This window comes from Bombina bombina, chromosome 3 (genome assembly GCF_027579735.1).
Source record: "Bombina bombina isolate aBomBom1 chromosome 3, aBomBom1.pri, whole genome shotgun sequence".
NCBI lineage: Eukaryota > Metazoa > Chordata > Amphibia > Anura > Bombinatoridae > Bombina > Bombina bombina.
The window spans coordinates 581,797,796-581,815,866 of record NC_069501.1 but is presented as its reverse complement, the minus strand read 5'-3'; positions in this window follow the sequence as shown (position 1 = coordinate 581,815,866).

Sequence of the window (18,071 nt, the reverse complement as noted above, 5' to 3'; positions counted from 1 at the left end):
TATACTTATGAACCCCTAATCTGCTGCCCGCAACATCGCTGACACCTACATTATATTTATTAAGCCCTAATCTGCTGCCCCCAATGTCGCCGCAACCTACCTACACTTCAACGTTGCCGCCACTATATTAAAGTTATTAACCCCTAAATCGAAGTCTAACCCTAACACCCCCTAACTTAAATATAATTTAAATAAATCTAAATAAAATTACTATTATTACCTAAATAATTCCTATTTAAAACTAAATACTTACCTATAAAATAAACCCTAAGCTAACTATAATATAACTAATAGTTACATTGTAGCTAGCTTAGGGTTTATTTTTATTTTAAGGCAAGTTTGTATTTATTTTAACTAGGTAGAATAGTTATTAAAAAGTTATTAACTATTTAATAACTACCTAGTTAAAATAAAGACAAATGTACCTGTAAAATAAAACCTAACCTAAGTTACAATTACACCTAACACTTCACTATAATTAAATAAATTCCCTAAATTAAATACAATTAAATACAAATAAATAAAAATATCTAAAGTACAAAAAAAACAACTAAATTACAGAAAATAATAAATAAATTACAAGATTTTTAAACTAATAACACCTAATCTAATCCCCTTAACAAAATAAAAAAGCCCCCCAAAATAAAAAAAGCCCTACCCTACACTAAATTACAAATAGCCCTTAAAAGGGTCTTTTGCGGGGCATCTTCTATCTTCATCCATCTGACACGGAGCGGGTCCATCTTCAAGACATCCGGCGCGGAGCATCCTCTTCCATCAAATTCTTCTTACTAAATGACGGTTCCTTTAAATTACGTCATCCAAGATGGCGTCCCTTCAATTCCAATTGGCTGATAGAATTCTATCAGCCAATCGGAATTAAGGTAGAAAAAATCCTATTGGCAGATGCAATCAGCCAATAGGATTGAACATCAATCCTATTGGCTGATTGGAACAGCCAATAGAATGCGAGCTCAATCCTATTGGCTGTTCCAATCAGGGTGCCAGGAATCAGACTGAGATGAGAAGTGCAAAAATAATCACACTTTTATTAATAGCAAGTCAAATAACAAGCCAGGAATCAAAACCAGAGCTGGTAGTCAGACAAGCCGAGTTAGGAGCCAAAGCGAATAGTCAGACGAGCCAGAATCAGGAACAAGGATAACAACAGAGTCAGGAACAAGCCAGGGATCAGGAACCAGGAGGGACGTCAGACAGCCAGGTAATACACTGGAGCTCTAACAAACAGGTCTGAGACGACGCAACGGCAAAGCATACTGAACAGAGGCCCTTTAAATAATGTGATGATATCACAATTCTGAGACTCCATCCTGTCTCACATGGATGATGTACACCAGTCTGGCCATAAAAGGCAGTGCAGGAAATCAGGAAATGAGCAGCATCACACAGTATGCACCAGAGTCAGCAAGAGAGGTGAGTAAAATGGCTGCCAGCAGCACATGGCAAACAAAGCAGGGAAAAACCCTGACATGTACATGATATCCCTGTGAATATAAAAGATTTATTGCTGATGTGATTCAGAAGGCTTTGTCTGCTATTCCGCCTTCTAATAAATGTAAAAGGTCTTTTAAAACTTCTCATAAAGTTGAGGAAATTTCAAATGACTGACAATATACTGAATTATCCTCCTCTGATGAGGATCTATCTGATTCAGAAGATCTTACCTCAGATATTGACACTGACAAATCTACTTATCTCTTTAAAATGGAGTATATTTGTTCCTTGTTAAAAGAGGTGTTGATTACTCTGGCTATTGAAGAAAATAGTCCTCTTGATACTAAAACTAGTAAACGTTTAAATTCTGTTTATAAACCTCCTGTGGTTACTCCAGAGGTTTTTTCAGTTCCTGATGTTATTTCTGATATGATTTCAAAGGAATGGAATAGGCCTGGTACTTCTTTTATTTTTTCCTCAAGGTTTAAAAAGTTGTATCCTTTGCCAGCAGTTAGATTGGAGTTTTGGGAAAAAATCCCCAAGGTTGATGGGGCTATTTCTACTCTTGCCAAACGTATTACTATTCCTATGGAAGATAGTACTTCTTTTAAGGACCCTTTAGATAGGAAACTTGAATCTTATCTAAGAAAAGCTTATTTATATTCTGGCTATCTTCTCAGGCCTGCGATTTCTAAGGCTGATGTTGCAGTTTTATCAACTTTTTGGTTGGATAGCTTAGCGCAATAGGAAACAGATACTGATTCTGATTTGTCTAGCATATTTCTTTTGCTTCAACATGCTAATCATTATATCTGTGATTCAATTATTTGATATCATCAAAATTGATGTTAAATCTATGCCTTTAGCTATTTTAGCTAGAAGAACTTTGTGGCTCAAATATTGGAATGCTGACATGATGTCTAGATACTATCTCTTTCTTTCTAAGGTAACAATTCATTTGGTTCTCAGTTGGATTCAATTATTTCAACTGTTACTGAGGGATGGGAGTTTTTTTTACCTAAGGATAAAATGATCTAAGGGTAAATCTAAAGCTTCTAATCATTTTCGTTCTTTTCGACAGAATAAGGAACAGAAAGCCAATCCTTCCCCCAAAGAATCTGGTTCCAATTGGCAACCCTCTTCAAACCTTTTAAGAAACCAAAGCCAGCCCCCAAGTCTGCATGAAGGTGTTGCCCTCATTCCAGCTCAGCTGGTGGGGGGCAGATTACATTTTTTCCAAAACATTTGGGCAGATGCTGTCCAAAATCAATGGATTCCGAGCATTGTCTCTCAAGGGTATCAAATAGGATTCAGAGTAAGTCCTCCTGTGAGAAGACTTTTTCTCTCACGCGTTCCAGCAACTTCAGTGAAAGCTCAGGCCTTTCTGAAGTGTGTTTCAGATCTAGAGCTTTCAGGGGTAATCATACCAGTTACATTTCAGGAACAGAGTCTGGGGTTTTATTCAAATCTATTCATTGTCCCAAATAAAGAAAGTTAATTCAGGCCAGTGCTAGGTTTGAAAATTTGAACCGTTTTGTAAGAGTGCCAATTTTCAAAATGGTAACTTTAAGGACTATTCTGCCTTTTGTTCAGCAAGGTCATTATATGTCCACGATAGACTTTCAGGATGCATATATTCATATTCCGATTCATCCAGATCTCTTTTCTAGACAAGCATTACCAATTTGTCGCTCTTCCATTTGGCCTAGCGACAGCTTCAAGAATTTTTTCAAAAGTTCTCAGTGCCCTACTCTGTAATCAGAGAACAGGGTATTGTGGTGTTTCCTTATTTGGACGATATCTTGGTACTAGCTCAGTCTTTACATTTTGCCAAATCTCACACAAATTAACTAGTGTTGTTCAAAGACATGGTTGGAGGATCAATTTACCAAAAAGTTCCTTGATTCCTCAGACAAGGGTCACTTTTTTAGGTTTCCAGATAGATTCAGTGTCCATGACTCTGTCTCTAACAGAAAAGAGACAAATTAAATTGGTTTCAGCTTGTCAGAACCTTCAATTTTAATCATTCCCTTCAGTGGCTATGTGCATGAAGGTTTTAGGTCTCATTACTGCAGCATCGGACGCGATCCCCTTTGCTCATTTTCATATGAGACCTTTCCAGCTTTGTATGCTGAATCAATGGTGCAGGGATTATACAAATATATCACAATTAATATCCTTAAATCCCAATGTTCAACTTTCTCTGACTTGGTGGTTAGATCACCACCGTATAATTCAAGGGGCCTCTTTTGTTCGTCCAACCTGGACTGTAATCACAACAGATGCAAGTATTTCAGGTTGGGGAGCTGTCTGGGGATCTCTGACAGCACAAGGGGTTTGGAAATCTTAAGAGGCGAGGTTACCATTCAATATTTTACATCTCCATGCTATTTTCAGCTCTCTTCAGGTTTGGCCTCTGTTTAAGAGAGAACCATTTATTTGTTTTCAGACAGACAATATCACAACTGTGGCATATGTCAATCATCAGGGTGGGAGCCACAGTCCCCTAGCTATGAAATAAGTATCTTGGATACTTTCTTGGGCGGAATCCAGCTCTTGTCTAATTTCTGCGGTACATATCCCAGGTGTAGACAATTGGGAAGCGGATTATCTCAGCCGTCAGACTTTACATTTGGGGGAGTGGTCTCTTCATCTCCAGATGTGTTTTTTCAGATTGTTCAGATGTGGGGTCTTCCAGAAATAGATTTGATGGCTTCCCATCTAAACAGGAAACTTCCCAGGTACCTGTCCAGGTCCAGGGATCCTCAGGCGGAGTCTATGGATACATTAGCAGTTCCTTGGTTTTACCAATCTGCTTATATCTTCCCGCCTCTAGTTCTTCTTCCAAGAGTGATCTCCAAGATCATCATGGAACATTTGTTTGTGTTTCTGGTAGCTCCAGCATGGCCTCACAGGTTCTGATATGTGGACCTAGTCCAGTTGTCAAACTTAGTCACTTCCTTTAAGACCAGACCTTCTGTCTCAAGGACCGCTTTTCCATCAGGATCTCAAATCATTAAATTTGAAGGTATGGAAATTGAATGCTTAGTGCTTAGTCATAGAGGTTTCTCTGACTCAGTGATCGATACTATGTTACAGGCTCGTAAATCTGTTTCTAGGAAGATTTATTATCGAGTTTGGAAGACTTATATTTCATGGTGTTCTTCTCATAAATTCTCCTATCATTCTTTTAGAATTCCTAGAATTTTATAGTTTCTTCAGGGTGGTTTGGTTAAAGGTTTTTCTGAAGTTCCTTGAAGGGACAAATCTCTGCTTTTTCTGTTTTATTCCACAGAAAGATTGCTAAGCTTCCTGATATTCACTGTTTTGTTCAGTCTTTGGTCTGTATCAAGCCTGTCATTAAATCAATCTCTCCTCCTTGGAGTCTTAATTTGGTTTTTAAAGCTTTACATGCTCCTCCATTTGAGCCTATGCATTCTTTGGATATTAAACTACTTTCTTGGAAAGTGTTGTTCCTTTTGGCTATCTCTTGTGATAGAAGAGTTTCTGAATTATCTGCTCTTTATTGTGAGTCACCTTTTCTGATTTTTTCATCAAGATAAAGCAGTTTTGTGGACTTCATTTAAATTTTTACCTAAAGTTGTGAATTCTAACAACATTAATATGGAAATTGTTGTCCCCTCTTTCTGTCCGAATCCTAAGAATTCTTTGGAGAGATCCTTACATTCTCTGGATGTTGTAAGAGCTTTGAAATATTATGTTGAAACGACTAAAGATTTCAGGAAGACTTGTAGTCTTTTTGTTGTCTTTTCTGGTTCTAGGAAAGGTCAGAAAGCTTCTGCCATTTCCTTGGCATCTTGGTTAAAGCTTTTGATTCATAAGGCTTATTTGGAGTCACCCCGTCTCAGAGAAACACAGCTCATTCTACTAGATCAGTCTCTACTTCGTGGGCCTTTAAGAATGAAGCTTCAGTTGATCAGATTTGCAAAGCAGCGACTTGGTCTTCTTTGCATACATTTACTAAATTCTACCGTTTTGATGTATTTGCCTCTTCTGAAGCAGTTTTTGGTAGAAAAGTTCTTCAGGCAGTTGTTTCAGTTTGATTCCTCTGCTTATGTTTTTAGTTTTTTTCTTTTCAATTATGAGAATTTTTTTTTATTTTTGGTCGTGGATTCAATTTTTTCAGTGGAAAATAGATGTGTTTATTTTATCCCCCCCTCTATAGTGACTCCACATCTTGGGTATTACTATCCCATACGTCAGTAGCTCATGGACTCTTGCCAATTACATGAAAGAAAACATAATTTATGTAAGAACTTACCTGATAAATTAATTTATTTTATATTGTCAAGAGTCCACGAGACCCACCCTTTTTAATGTGGTTAAGTTTTTTTGTATAAAGCACAATTATATTTCCATTTCCTTTCTTTGATGCTTTTCTATCACCCCACTACTTGGCTATTCGATAAACTGAATTGTGGGTGTGGCAAGGGGTGTATTTATAGGCATTTTGAGGTTTGGGAAACTTTGCCCCTCCTGGTAGGATTGTATATCCCATACGTCACTAGCTCATGGACTCTTGTCAATATGAAAGAAATTAATTTATCAGGTAAGTTCTTACATAAATTAGTTTTTTTCGTAAAATGGGCTGAACATGGGTGCTCCTTGGACATATGAATTTTTTTCTCAAATCCCAGAGTAATTCTATAAATATTTTTACACTACAGATATCACAATTTTTTCTTGCCAACTAAAAGGTGACAAGCTTTTCTCAAAACACTCCAAATACTTAAAGTGAATGTAAAGTTTCATCAAGTAGTGCTCGGTTTTTAAAAATACTATTAAAAACAGGGGCACTTTCATTGATGAAACTTTACATTGCACTATATTTGTAGAAATACTTCCTCTTTGTCTTGAAAGTGATCCGGCTTTCAAAGGAACTTGGGACTAACATTGCTGATCTAGATCTTGTACTTTCGGTATACAGCTTGTATTATTATTATTGTTGTTATTATTGTTATACTTTATTTATGAAGGGCCAACATATTCTGCAGTGCTGTCCATGGGTACAATTCATTTAAATAGTTCCCCTATTCCCGTGGGAATTTACAATCTAGAAGGGTAGGAGGTTGAGAAACAGGATGTGAGAACTGCAAGATTGTGAAAGATGTTAATGCAGAGTTAGATGAGGGCAATGTTAGGTAACTGAAATTAATTTAGTATTGAGTTTGGTGGTAGGCTTCTCTGAACATAAAAGTCTTCAGGGAGCTTTGAAAGCAAGAAAGATTAGGGCAAAGCCTGACAGCACGTGGGAGAGTGTTCAAGAAGGTAGGTGCTGCCTGACAGAAGTCCTGCAGTCTAGCATGGGATGTGGTGATAGTCAAAAATACAAGGAGTAGGTCATTGTTGAATCTTAGTTGGCGGGCTGGAGTATACTTGTTTATTAGAGAGGATAGGTAGTGGGTAACAACGTTGGTGAGAGCTTGGTATGTAAGGGTGAGAATTTTGAAGTTAATTCTGCTGGGAATGGGGACCCAATGAAGGGACTCGCAGAGAGGTGCAGCAGATACAGAGCAACGGGAAAGGTGTATTAGCCTGACAGAGGCATTTAGGATGGATTGAACGGGGGAGAGGCGGTAAAGAGGAAGGCCAGTTATTGCACTAGTCAAGTTAGGAAATAACAAGGGAGTGGATTATTTGCTTTGTGGTGTTAGCGCTCAGAAAAGGGCAAATCTTGGAAATATTGCATAGATGGTTGCGGCAGAATGAAAAAAACAATTGGATGTGGGGGATGCAGGATAGATTTGAGTCAAGTGTAACTCTGAGGCAGCGGACTTGGGGCGATGGGGAAATGGTGATGCCGTCAACAGGGATAGAAAAGTCAGAAGTCAGTGTAGAGATAGAGGGGGGATTAGAAGGAGCTCAGTATTGGACATGTTAATCTTTAGTTGGTGAGAGGCCATCCAGGAAGAAATACCAGATAAGCAGTTGCTGACATGAGAAAGGACAGTGGGAGAGAGAGCAGGGTTGGAGAGGTAGATTTGGGTGTCATCAGCATAGAGGTAATATTTGAAGCCATAACTGTTGATGAGTTTACCCAGTGAAGAAGTATAAATGGAGAAGAGTAGAGGATCCAGAACAGGTCCTTGAGGTACTCCAACAGACAGAGGCATTAGAGAGGAGGATTTGCCAGCAAATGACACAGAAAAAGACCTGTGAGAAATATATGAGTGAAACCAAGAAAGAGCATTGTCACAGAGGCCAAAAGAGCTAAGGGTCTGTAGGAAGAGGGGGTGGTCAACTGTGTTGAAGGCTGCTGAGAGTTCAAGTAAGATGAATATAGAGTAGTGGCCATTACTTTTAGCAGAGAGAAGATCGTTAGTAACCTTGGTAAGGGCAGTTTCAGTTGAGTGTTTGGGGCGGAATCCAGATTGCAGGTGGTCAAGCAAGGAGTTGGTGGACAGGAAGTGGGTTAGGTGATTGTAAACTAGTTTTTCAAGGAGTTTTGATGTCAGTGGAAGCAGTGATATGGGGCAGTAGCCTTCAGGAGAATTAGGGTTATGAGAGGGTTTTTTGAGTATGGGAGTGACTTTTGCGTGTTTGAAAGAAGATGGGAATGAACCGGTAGAGAGAGATAGGTTGAAGATGTGAGTAAGAGCAGGAGTGAGGGTGGAAGATAGGTAGGGTATTAGATTGGAAGGGATAGGGTTGCGCAGGCAGGTAGTGAGGCATGAGGAATATAGTAAGGAAGAAACTTGATTCTCAGTGGCTGGATGGAAGATGCAGAGGGTGGCAGAGGGAGTAACTGGGCCTGTTGTTGGAAGATTGCAGGTTGGTGTTCGTATGTTGCTTCAGATAGTACATGTTTTGTTTAAAAAGTAGTCTGCCAGATCTTGAGTACTAAAGACAGACAGGGGGGTTGAGCAGGTGGGTAGAGGAGAGAGTTAAAGGTGGAGAAGAGTTGTTTAGGGTTTGAGGAAAGAGTAGATATGAGAGAGAAGTAGGTTTGATTGTGTACATAAAAAACATGGAAAGCTTATTGGGAAAATTACAAAACAAATGAATCAACACCACACACAGAGAAAGTCTGGCACACTCTTGCAAGTACAAAGTTAAGATTAAAAGCAAAAATCTAAGAGTTAGCTACCGGATCGGGCCAAAAGGGTCAAGCCCAGGAACCACATCAAGATTTCTTCCCTACTGAGTCCCTTCTTACAGCCAAACGATGTGTGCTCTCAATCACACAAACTAGAAACCACACAAGGGTGCACAGGCCCTATGTAATCTCCAAATAAAAGAAGCAAGAGGGGTGTACCGGTACATGGTCAAAAACTACAGATTGTGCAGTAAAATGCCCTTTAACAGTGGTTGTAACCTCAGTTTACCCGGAGTGCCATAGCAAGTGGCGGATCAAGACAGAAAATGAAGCATAGGTACAAAAGATAGCAGGCACTACTGAGTTAGTTTAAATAAAATATATACATTTATTGACTCCACATAAAAATGAAGAGTTCCCAGACAGGGGACAACACAAAAGAAATGTTGTCCCCTGTCTGGGAACTCTTCATTTTTATGTGGAACCAATAAATGTATATTTTTTATTTAAACTAACTCCGTAGTGCCTGCTATCTTTTGTACCTATGTAATCTCCCTAGACTCATACAAAACACGGAAATGGACTGCTCTCTCAAACTGGACTGGGTACTCATCTTATGACCCCGCAAAATGCACCTGTTTGCTCAATAGCACTCCCAGTCAGCTGCACAGACTCCAGAGACCCAGGCAGTTAACCCTTAGAAGTTTGAGTGCAAAGCCCATAGGGGAAATTATAAAAACAATTAAGTAACACTAAGCACAGTAGTGAATAACATCATGTAGACAAGTTAATTTTTCTTGATTTATCAGACACAGATGAAATATGTTTAAAAACAAGCTATTTATACAAGGTATCTTAAATAGAAATGTGTTTGTGTTTATCTCATGAAGATTTGAACACTAGTTCTTGCTCTAGTTTCTCAAATGGCCACACTAAAAAGTTTTTGTTTTGCATCTAAATATCTTTAAGTATTACTTGATTAACTAAGGCCTAAATTTAGAGTTTGGCGGTAGCCGTCAAAACCAGCGTTAGAGGCTCCTAACGCTGGTTTTTACCGCCCGCTGGTATTTGGAGTCAGTCAGGAAAGGGTCTAACGCTCACTTTGCAGCCGCGACTTTTCCATACCGCAGATCCCCCTATGCCATTTGCGTATCCTGTCTTTTCAATGGGATCTTTCTAACGCCGGTATTTAGAGTCGTGGCTGAAGTGAGCGTTAGAAATCTAACGACAAAACTCCAGCCGCAGAAAAAAGTCAGGAGTTAAGAGCTTTCTGGGCTAACGCCGGTTTATAAAGCTCTTAACTACTGTGCTCTAAAGTACACTAACACCCATAAACTACCTATACACCCCTAAACCGAGGTCCCCCCAGATCGCCGCCACTCTATTAAAAATGTTTAACCCCTAATCTGCTGTTCCGTACACCGCCGCCAGCTACGTTATCCCTATGTACCCCTAATCTGCTGCCCCTAATACCGCCGACCCCTACATAATATTTATTAACCCCTAATCTGCCGTCCCCGCTATCGCTGACACCTGCATATTTTTTTAACCCCTAATCTGCCGCTCCATACACCGCCGCAACCTACATTATACCTATGTATCCCTAATCTGCTGCCCCTAACACAGCCGACCCCTATATTATATTTATTAACCTCTAATCTGCCGCCCCCAACGTCGCCTCCACCTACCTACAATTATTAACCCCTAATCTGCCGACCGGACCACACCATTAATATAATAAATGTATTAACCCCTAAAGCTAAGTCTAACCGTAACCCTAACACCCCCCTAAGTTAAATATAATTTAAATCTAACAAAATAAATTAACTCTTATTAAATAAATTAATCCTATTTGAAGCTAAATACTTACCTGTAAAATAAACCCTAATATAGCTACAATATAAATTATAATTATATTGTAGCTATCTTAGGATTTATTTTTATTTTACAGGCAACTTTGTAATTATTTTAACCAGGTACAATAGCTATTAAATAGTTATTAACTATTTAATAGCTAAAATAGTTAAAATAATTACAAAATTACCTGTAAAATAAATCCTAACCTAAGTTACAATTAAACCTAACACTACACTATCAATAAATAAATTAAATAAACTACCTACAATTACCTACAATTAAACCTAACACTACACTATCAATAAATTAATTAAATGCAATACCTACAAATAACTACAAACTAACTAAAAAGTACAAAAAAACTAACTAAAGTACAAAAAATAAAAAAGAACTAAGTTACAAAAAATAAAAAAATATTTACAAACATTAGAAAAATATTACAACAATTTTAAACTAATTACACCTACTCTAAGCCCCCTAATAAAATAACAAAGACCCCCAAAATAAAAAAATGCCCTAACCTATTCTAAATTAAAAAAGTTCAAAGCTCTTTTACCTTACCAGCCCTGAAAAGGGCCATTTGCAGGGCATGCCCCAAATAATTCAGCTCTTTTGCCTGTAAAAAAAAACATACAATACCCCCCCAACATTACAACCCACCACCCACATACCCCTAATCTAACCCAAACCCTCCTTAAATAAACCTAACACTAAGCCCCTGAAGATCTTCCTACCTTATCTTCACCATGCCAGGTTCACCGATCCGTCCTCCGAAGTCTTGATCCAAGCCCAAGCGGAGGCTGGCGATCCATAATCCGGTTGAAGTCTTCTATCAAGCCGCGGCTGAAGAGGTCCAGAAGAGGCTCCAAAGTCTTCATCCTATCCGGGAAGAAGAGGAGATCTGGACCGGCAACCATCTTGATCCAAGCGGCATCTTCTATCTTCATCCGATGATGAACGGCTCCATCTTGAAGACCTTCAGAGCGGATCCATCTTCTTCTTCCGACGTCCAACTGAAGAATGAAGGTTCCTTTAAGGGACGTCATCCAAGATGGCGTCCCTCGAATTCCGATTGGCTGATAGGATTCTATCAGCCAATCGGAATTAAGGTAGGAAAAAATCAGCCAAACGGATTGAACTTGAATCTGATTGGCTGATTCCATCAGAATTTTCCTACCTTAATTCCGATTGGCTGATAGAATCCTATCAGCCAATTGGAATTCGAGGGACGCCATCTTAGATGACGTCCCTTAAAGGAACCGTCATTCGTCGGGAAGTCGTCGGTGAAGATGGATGTTCGCGTCGGCGGGATGAACATGGATCTGGAAGAAAGAAGATTGAAGATGCCACTTGATAGAAGACTTCAGCCGGATCATGGACCTCTTCAGCTCCCGCTTGGATGAAGATTTCAGTCGAATCATGGACATCTTCAGCCCCCTGCTTGGGCTTGGATCAAGACATCGGAGGAGCTCTTCTGGATCGATCGGTGAACCCGGCGTGGTGAAGATAAGGTAGGAAGATCTTCAGGGGCTTAGTGTTAGGTTTATTTAAGGGGGGTTTGGGTTAGATTAGGGGTATGTGGGTGGTGGGTTTTAATGTTGGGGGGGTATTGTATGTTTTTTTTTACAGGCAAAAGAGCTGAATTCTTTGGGGCATGCCCCGCAAAGGGCCCTTTTCAGGGCTGGTAAGGTAAAAGAGCTTTGAACTTTTTTAATTTAGAATAGGGTAGGGCATTTTTTTATTTTGGGGGCTTTGTTATTTTATTAGGGGGCTTAGAGTAGGTGTAATTAGTTTAAAATTGTTGTAATATTTTTCTAATGTTTGTAAATATTTTTTTATTTTTTGTAACTTAGTTCTTTTTTATTTTTTGTACTTTAGTTAGTTTATTTCATTGTATTTATTTGTAGGTATTGTATTTAATTAATTTATTGGTAGTGTAGTGTTAGGATTTAATTGTAACTTAGGTTCGGATTTATTTTCCGGCTAATTTTGTAATTATTTTAACTAGGTAACTATTAAATAGTTATTAACTATTTAATAGCTATTGTACCTGGTTAATATAATTACAAAGTTGCCTGTAAAATAAATATTAATCCTAAAATAGCTACAATATAATTATAATTTATATTGTAGCTATATTAGGGTTTATTTTACAGGTAAGTATTTAGCTTTAAATAGGAATAATTTATTTAATAATAGTTCATTTATTTTGTTAGAATTAAATTATATTTAACTTAGGGGGGTGTTAGGGTTAGGGTTAGACTTAGCTTTAGGGGTTAATACATTTATTATAGAAACGGTGTGGTCCGGTCGGCAGATTAGGGGTTAATAATTGTAGGTAGGTGGAGGCGACGTTGTGGGGGGCAGATTAGGGGTTAATAAATATAATATAGGGGTCGGCGGTGTTAGGGGCAGCAGATTAGGGGTACATAGGGATAACGTAGCTGGCGGCGGTGTACGGAGCGGCAGATTAGGGGTTAATAATAATATGCAGGGGTCAGCGATAGCGGGGGCAGCAGATTAGGGGTTAATAAGTGTAAGGTTAGGGGTGTTTAGACTTGGGGTACATGTTAGAGTGTTAGGTGCAGACTTAGGAAGTGTTTCGCCATACAAAACAATGGGGCTGCGTTAGGAGCTGAACGCTGCTTTTTTGCAGGTGTTAGGTTTTTTTTCAGCTCAAACAGCCCCATTGTTTCCTATGGGGAAATCGTGCACGAGCACGTTTTTGAAGCTGGCCGCGTCCGTAAGCAACGCTGGTATCTAGAGTTGCAGTGGCGGTAAATATGCTCTACGCTCCCTTTTTGGAGCCTAACGCAGCCCTTCTGTGAACTCTAAATACCAGCAGTATTTAAAAGGTGCGGGAGAAAAAAAGCCAGCGTAGCTAACGCACCCCTTTGGCTGCCAAACTCTAAATCTAGGCCTTAATGTTTTCTGTCTTTGCAGTGACTGACAATTCAAACAACTGCTAAATTTGTTGAGCCAGTTCATATGCAGTAGAGCTATAAACAAAACAGAATCTAACATAGAATACTCTATCAAACTATTCATGTAAATATGTAATATACCAAATATTCTCAAAATTCCTATGGCTTGTAGTCTAAAGGGATTAATTAAAGGGAATGTAAATTTTGATGATAAAGTGCCCGGTTTTAAAAAAATTCAATTAAAAACACGGGCACTTTAATTCATCAAAATTTACATTTCACTCATCTTTTTAATCTTGACAGCCGCTGCATCGCTTCCTCCCCCTGTCGCAAAGCCTCTTCCTGAGTCTAAAATGAGGAATCCGGCATCCTCCAATCAAGGCATTGAATAAAACACTGATTCCCCCGGGGAGGAAACCGTGATTGGAAGATGATCGATCCGCTATTTCTGAAATAGGAAGAGGCTTTCAATGACCGTGGGAAGCTGGAGCGGCTGTCAAGATTAAAAGGTAAGTATTTTTACAACACGAGTGAAATTTAAATTTTGATGAATTAAAGTGACCCTGTTTTTAATTACATTTTTAAAAAACGGGTACTTTATTATCAAAATTTACATTCACTTTAAGCTCAATTTAGGAAGCTGCAAATTCAGCTAGAGGGGCCTATTTATCAAGCCGTCAACTTACTTGCATTCAACGGCACCAATACGCTCGCCTAAGATCGCCTAAGATCACTGCCGTGGACCTGAATACGCTCTCCATCTTATTAACCCCTACACCGCTGCTCCCGGAGCCCACCGCTACTCTAATAAACTTATTAACCCCTATTCCTCGGGCTCCCAGAGCCCACCGCCACCTACATTATACTTATTAACCCCTAATCTGCCGCCCCCTACACCGTTGCCACTCTAATAAAGTTATTAACCCCTAAACCACCAGCCCCCACATTGCCATAAACTAAATTAACCTATTAACCCCTAAATCTAACAACTCGCTAACTTTATATTAAATATTAACTCATCCCTATCTTATAATAAATTTAAACTTACCTTTAAAATTACATTAAACTATATTAAACTATTAATTAATCTACCCTAACTATTATAATAAAATTACATTAAACTATTAATTAACCTACCCTATTATAATAAAAATACATTAAACTATATTAAATTAATGATTAATCCAAACTAACTTTTAAACTAAAATTACATTAAACTATATTTAAATAAAAATTAATCTAACCTAACTTTTATACTAAAATTACATAAAACTGCAAATTAAATTAAATGTATTATATATTTAAACACCTAACCCTACTCAAATAATTTAAATCTACACTACAAAATTACAAAGTTACAAAAAACTAAGGCCTAGATTTGGAGTTTGGCGGTAGAAGGGCTGTTAACGCCAGTGACGTGCAGTAATAGGAGGCAGGGGAGGCAGTGCCTACCCTGTCCAATGAGGGAAAAAAAGTTTTAAAATAATATTTATTAAAAAAAAAGAGTGTTTTTTATTTTATTAATTTTTTGCCCACACCCACCCCTCGCCCCAAGGGTACCCCCCCATGGCGATAACTATTACTAGTAGAGACACTGTGCGCTTGCGCTGCAAAATTCACCATCATCCATTGTTGCGCAATTAGGAGGCAGTGAGCCGGTCCGCTGCCCTCCATTAATTGCGCAACATGGATCTAAGTAAGTGTTGACTGCTCACTTAGAGCAGCGCCACCCACTGGTGACTCGCTGGGCCCTCATACAAGCTCCAATGGAGGCGGTTCTCAAAACCGCCTCCATGATGGAGCTACTCTTTCAGCCAATCAGCATTCAGCACTGCAGGGAGGCGTGCCTGCTGGGCTGCTGAGTGTGGGTCATGTGATGTCGGGTTTACTTCAAGCCGACACAGTCAGACTTCAGGCGGGAAGACTCAGTACAGGAGGGAGCTGCTGCTACTGGTGGGAAGGAGAGACTGCTGCCTCCTGTGACCTGTGATCATCCATCTTAAGCCAGGATTCAAGAAATTGGACAGCGACTTCAAGGGATCAGCTGCTGCCCTGCCCTACTACTTAACCGGTAAGTAATTGAGACTGACTGTCTACAAAAAAAAAAAAAAAAATGCCTTCTGCATATTGTCAGCCCAGAGGGCACTTAATATGCAGAAGGCAGTTTTTTTTATTTTTTTGTAAATGTATTTATGTAAAAAAAAATTATTTTTTTTATTACCGATGGGGGGCGGAGCTACGGCGGCGGCAGGGGCGGGGCTACGGCGGCGGCAGGGGGCGGGGCTATGTCGGCCGGGGGCGCGATCAAGTGTGTTGTAAGTACACACTGACTGTGTAACATTGTGGATACAAGGCCCTAGGAGAAGCTGAACCATCTGCCAACACAGTAGGTAGCAGGTGCAGGGTGAGCCCTGGGGCTGATGGGGTTTACAGAGAGGGCACTGAGGCTGAATGGGGTTACAAGGGGGACTCTGGGGCTTATGGGGTTTACAGGGGTGCTGCAGCTGATTGGAGTTACAGGGTGTGCTGAGGCTGATGGGGGTTACAGAGGGTGCTGAGGCTGATGGGGGTTACAGAGGGTGCTGAGGCTGATGGGGGTTACAGAGGGGACGCTGAGGCTGATTGGGGTTACAAGGGGGACCCTGGGGCTAATAGGGTTTATACAGGGTGGAGTGCTGAGGCTGATTGGGGTTACAAGGGGGGACCCTGGGGCTAATGGTGTTTACACAGGGTGGGGGTGCTGAGGCTGATGGGGGTTACAGGGGGTGCTGAGGCTGATTGGGTTAAAGGGGGGCCCTGTGGCTAATGAGGTTTACAGGGTGTGGGTGCTGAGGCTGATTGGGGTTACAGGGGGCCCTGGGGCTGATGGGGTTTACAGGGGGGTGATGAGGCTGATTGGGAATACAGGGGGTGTTGAGGCTGATTGGGATTACAGGGGGGGCCTGGGCCTGATGGGGTTTACAGGGGGGACCCTGGGTCTAATGGGGTTTACACAGGGTGGGGGTGCTGAGGCTGATTGGGGTTACAAGGGTGGACCCTGGGGCTAATGGGGTTTACACAGGGTGGGGGTGCTGAGGCTGATTTGGGTTACAGGGGGTGCTGAGGCTGATTGGGATTACAGGGGGGGGCCCTGGGGCTAATGGGGTTTACACAGGGTGGGGGTGCTGAGGCTGATTGAGATTACAGGGGGGGGGGCCTGGGGCTAATGGGGTTTACACAGGGTGGGGGTGCTGAGGCTGATTGGGGTTACAAGGGAGGACCTTGGGGCTAATGGGGTTTACACAGGGTGAGGGTGCTGTGGCTGATTGGGGTTACAAGAGGGCCCTGTGGCTGATGGGTGTTACAGGGGTGCTAAGGGTGATTTGGGATTACAGGGGGCCCTGGGGTTTACAGGGTGGGGGTGCTGAGGCTGATTGGGGTTACAGGGGGAGCCTGGGGCTGATGGGGATTACAGGGGGGTGATGAGGCCGATTGGGGTTACAGGGGTTACCCTGGGGCTGATGGTGGTTACAGGGGGGTGATGATGCTGATTGGGGTCACAGGGGGGCCCTGGGGCTGATGGGGGTGCTGGGGCTGATTGGGTTTACAGGGGGGACTGGGGCTGATTGGGGTTACAGGGGGGGCCCTGGGGCTGATGGTTGTCACAGGGGGTTGATGAGGCTGATGCTGGTTACAGAGGGGAGGGCACCAAGGCTGATTGGGGTTACAAGGGGGGCCCTGGGGCTGATGGGGTTTACAGGGGGGTTGATAAGGCCGATTGGGGTTACAGGGAAGGGGCCCTGGGGCTGGTGGTGTTTACAGGGGGGTGCTGAGACTGACTGGGGTTACAGGGGGAGCTGAGAATGATTGGGGTTACAGGGGGTCCCTGGGGCTGATGGTGGTTACAGGGGGGTGATGATGCTGATTGGGGTTACAGGGGGGGCCTGGCGCTGATTGGGGTGCTGGGGCAGATTGGGTTTACAGGGGGGCTGGGGCTGATTGGGGTTGCAGGGGGTGCTGAGGCTTATTGGGGTTACAGGGGGGGCCCTGGGGCTGATGGTGGTTACAGGGGTTTCATGAGGCTGATTGGGGTTATAGGGGGTTCCAGGGGGGCCCAGGGACTGATGGTGGTCACAGGGGGGGGCAGGGACTGATGGTGGTTTCAGGGGGGTGCTGAGGCTGGTTAGGGTAATCACTATCAAACTCAGGTCCACCCCTGTAACCCCAATCAGCCTAAGCACCCCCCTGTAATGTAACCCCCATCAGCCTCAGCACCCTCCTGTAATATAACCCCCATCAGCCTCAGCACCCCCCCTGTAAACCCCATCAGCCCTGGGGCCCCCATGTAACCCCCATTAGCCACAGGGTCCCCCTTGTAATGCCAATCCGCCTCAGCACCCCCCCCCTGTAAAACCCATCAGCCCCAGGGCCCCTCCTGTAATTAGTATGTAGGATAGCCTTATGCTTATCCCAGGCATTAATTAGTATTTATTTATTTAATTTAGTATAGTAGATACATTTTTTATTTTGGTATCCTTTGTTTAAAAGCATACCTATGTAGGCTCATGAGAAGCAATGCATTACTGGGAGCTAGCTTTTGATTTGTAGCTTTTGTTTAGGTGAACGTGGAGGGGGGCACCACAGAAGTAGCCCACACAGGATGCCGCCAGAACACCTAAGGCCGGCACTGGCCACATGACAGCAATAAGAGGTATTAGATTGAAGTCGGACATAAGGTGCTGCTATCATCTACATCCCTTTTGCCTAACAAGAAGATGTGTGTGATATTGCATGCCACT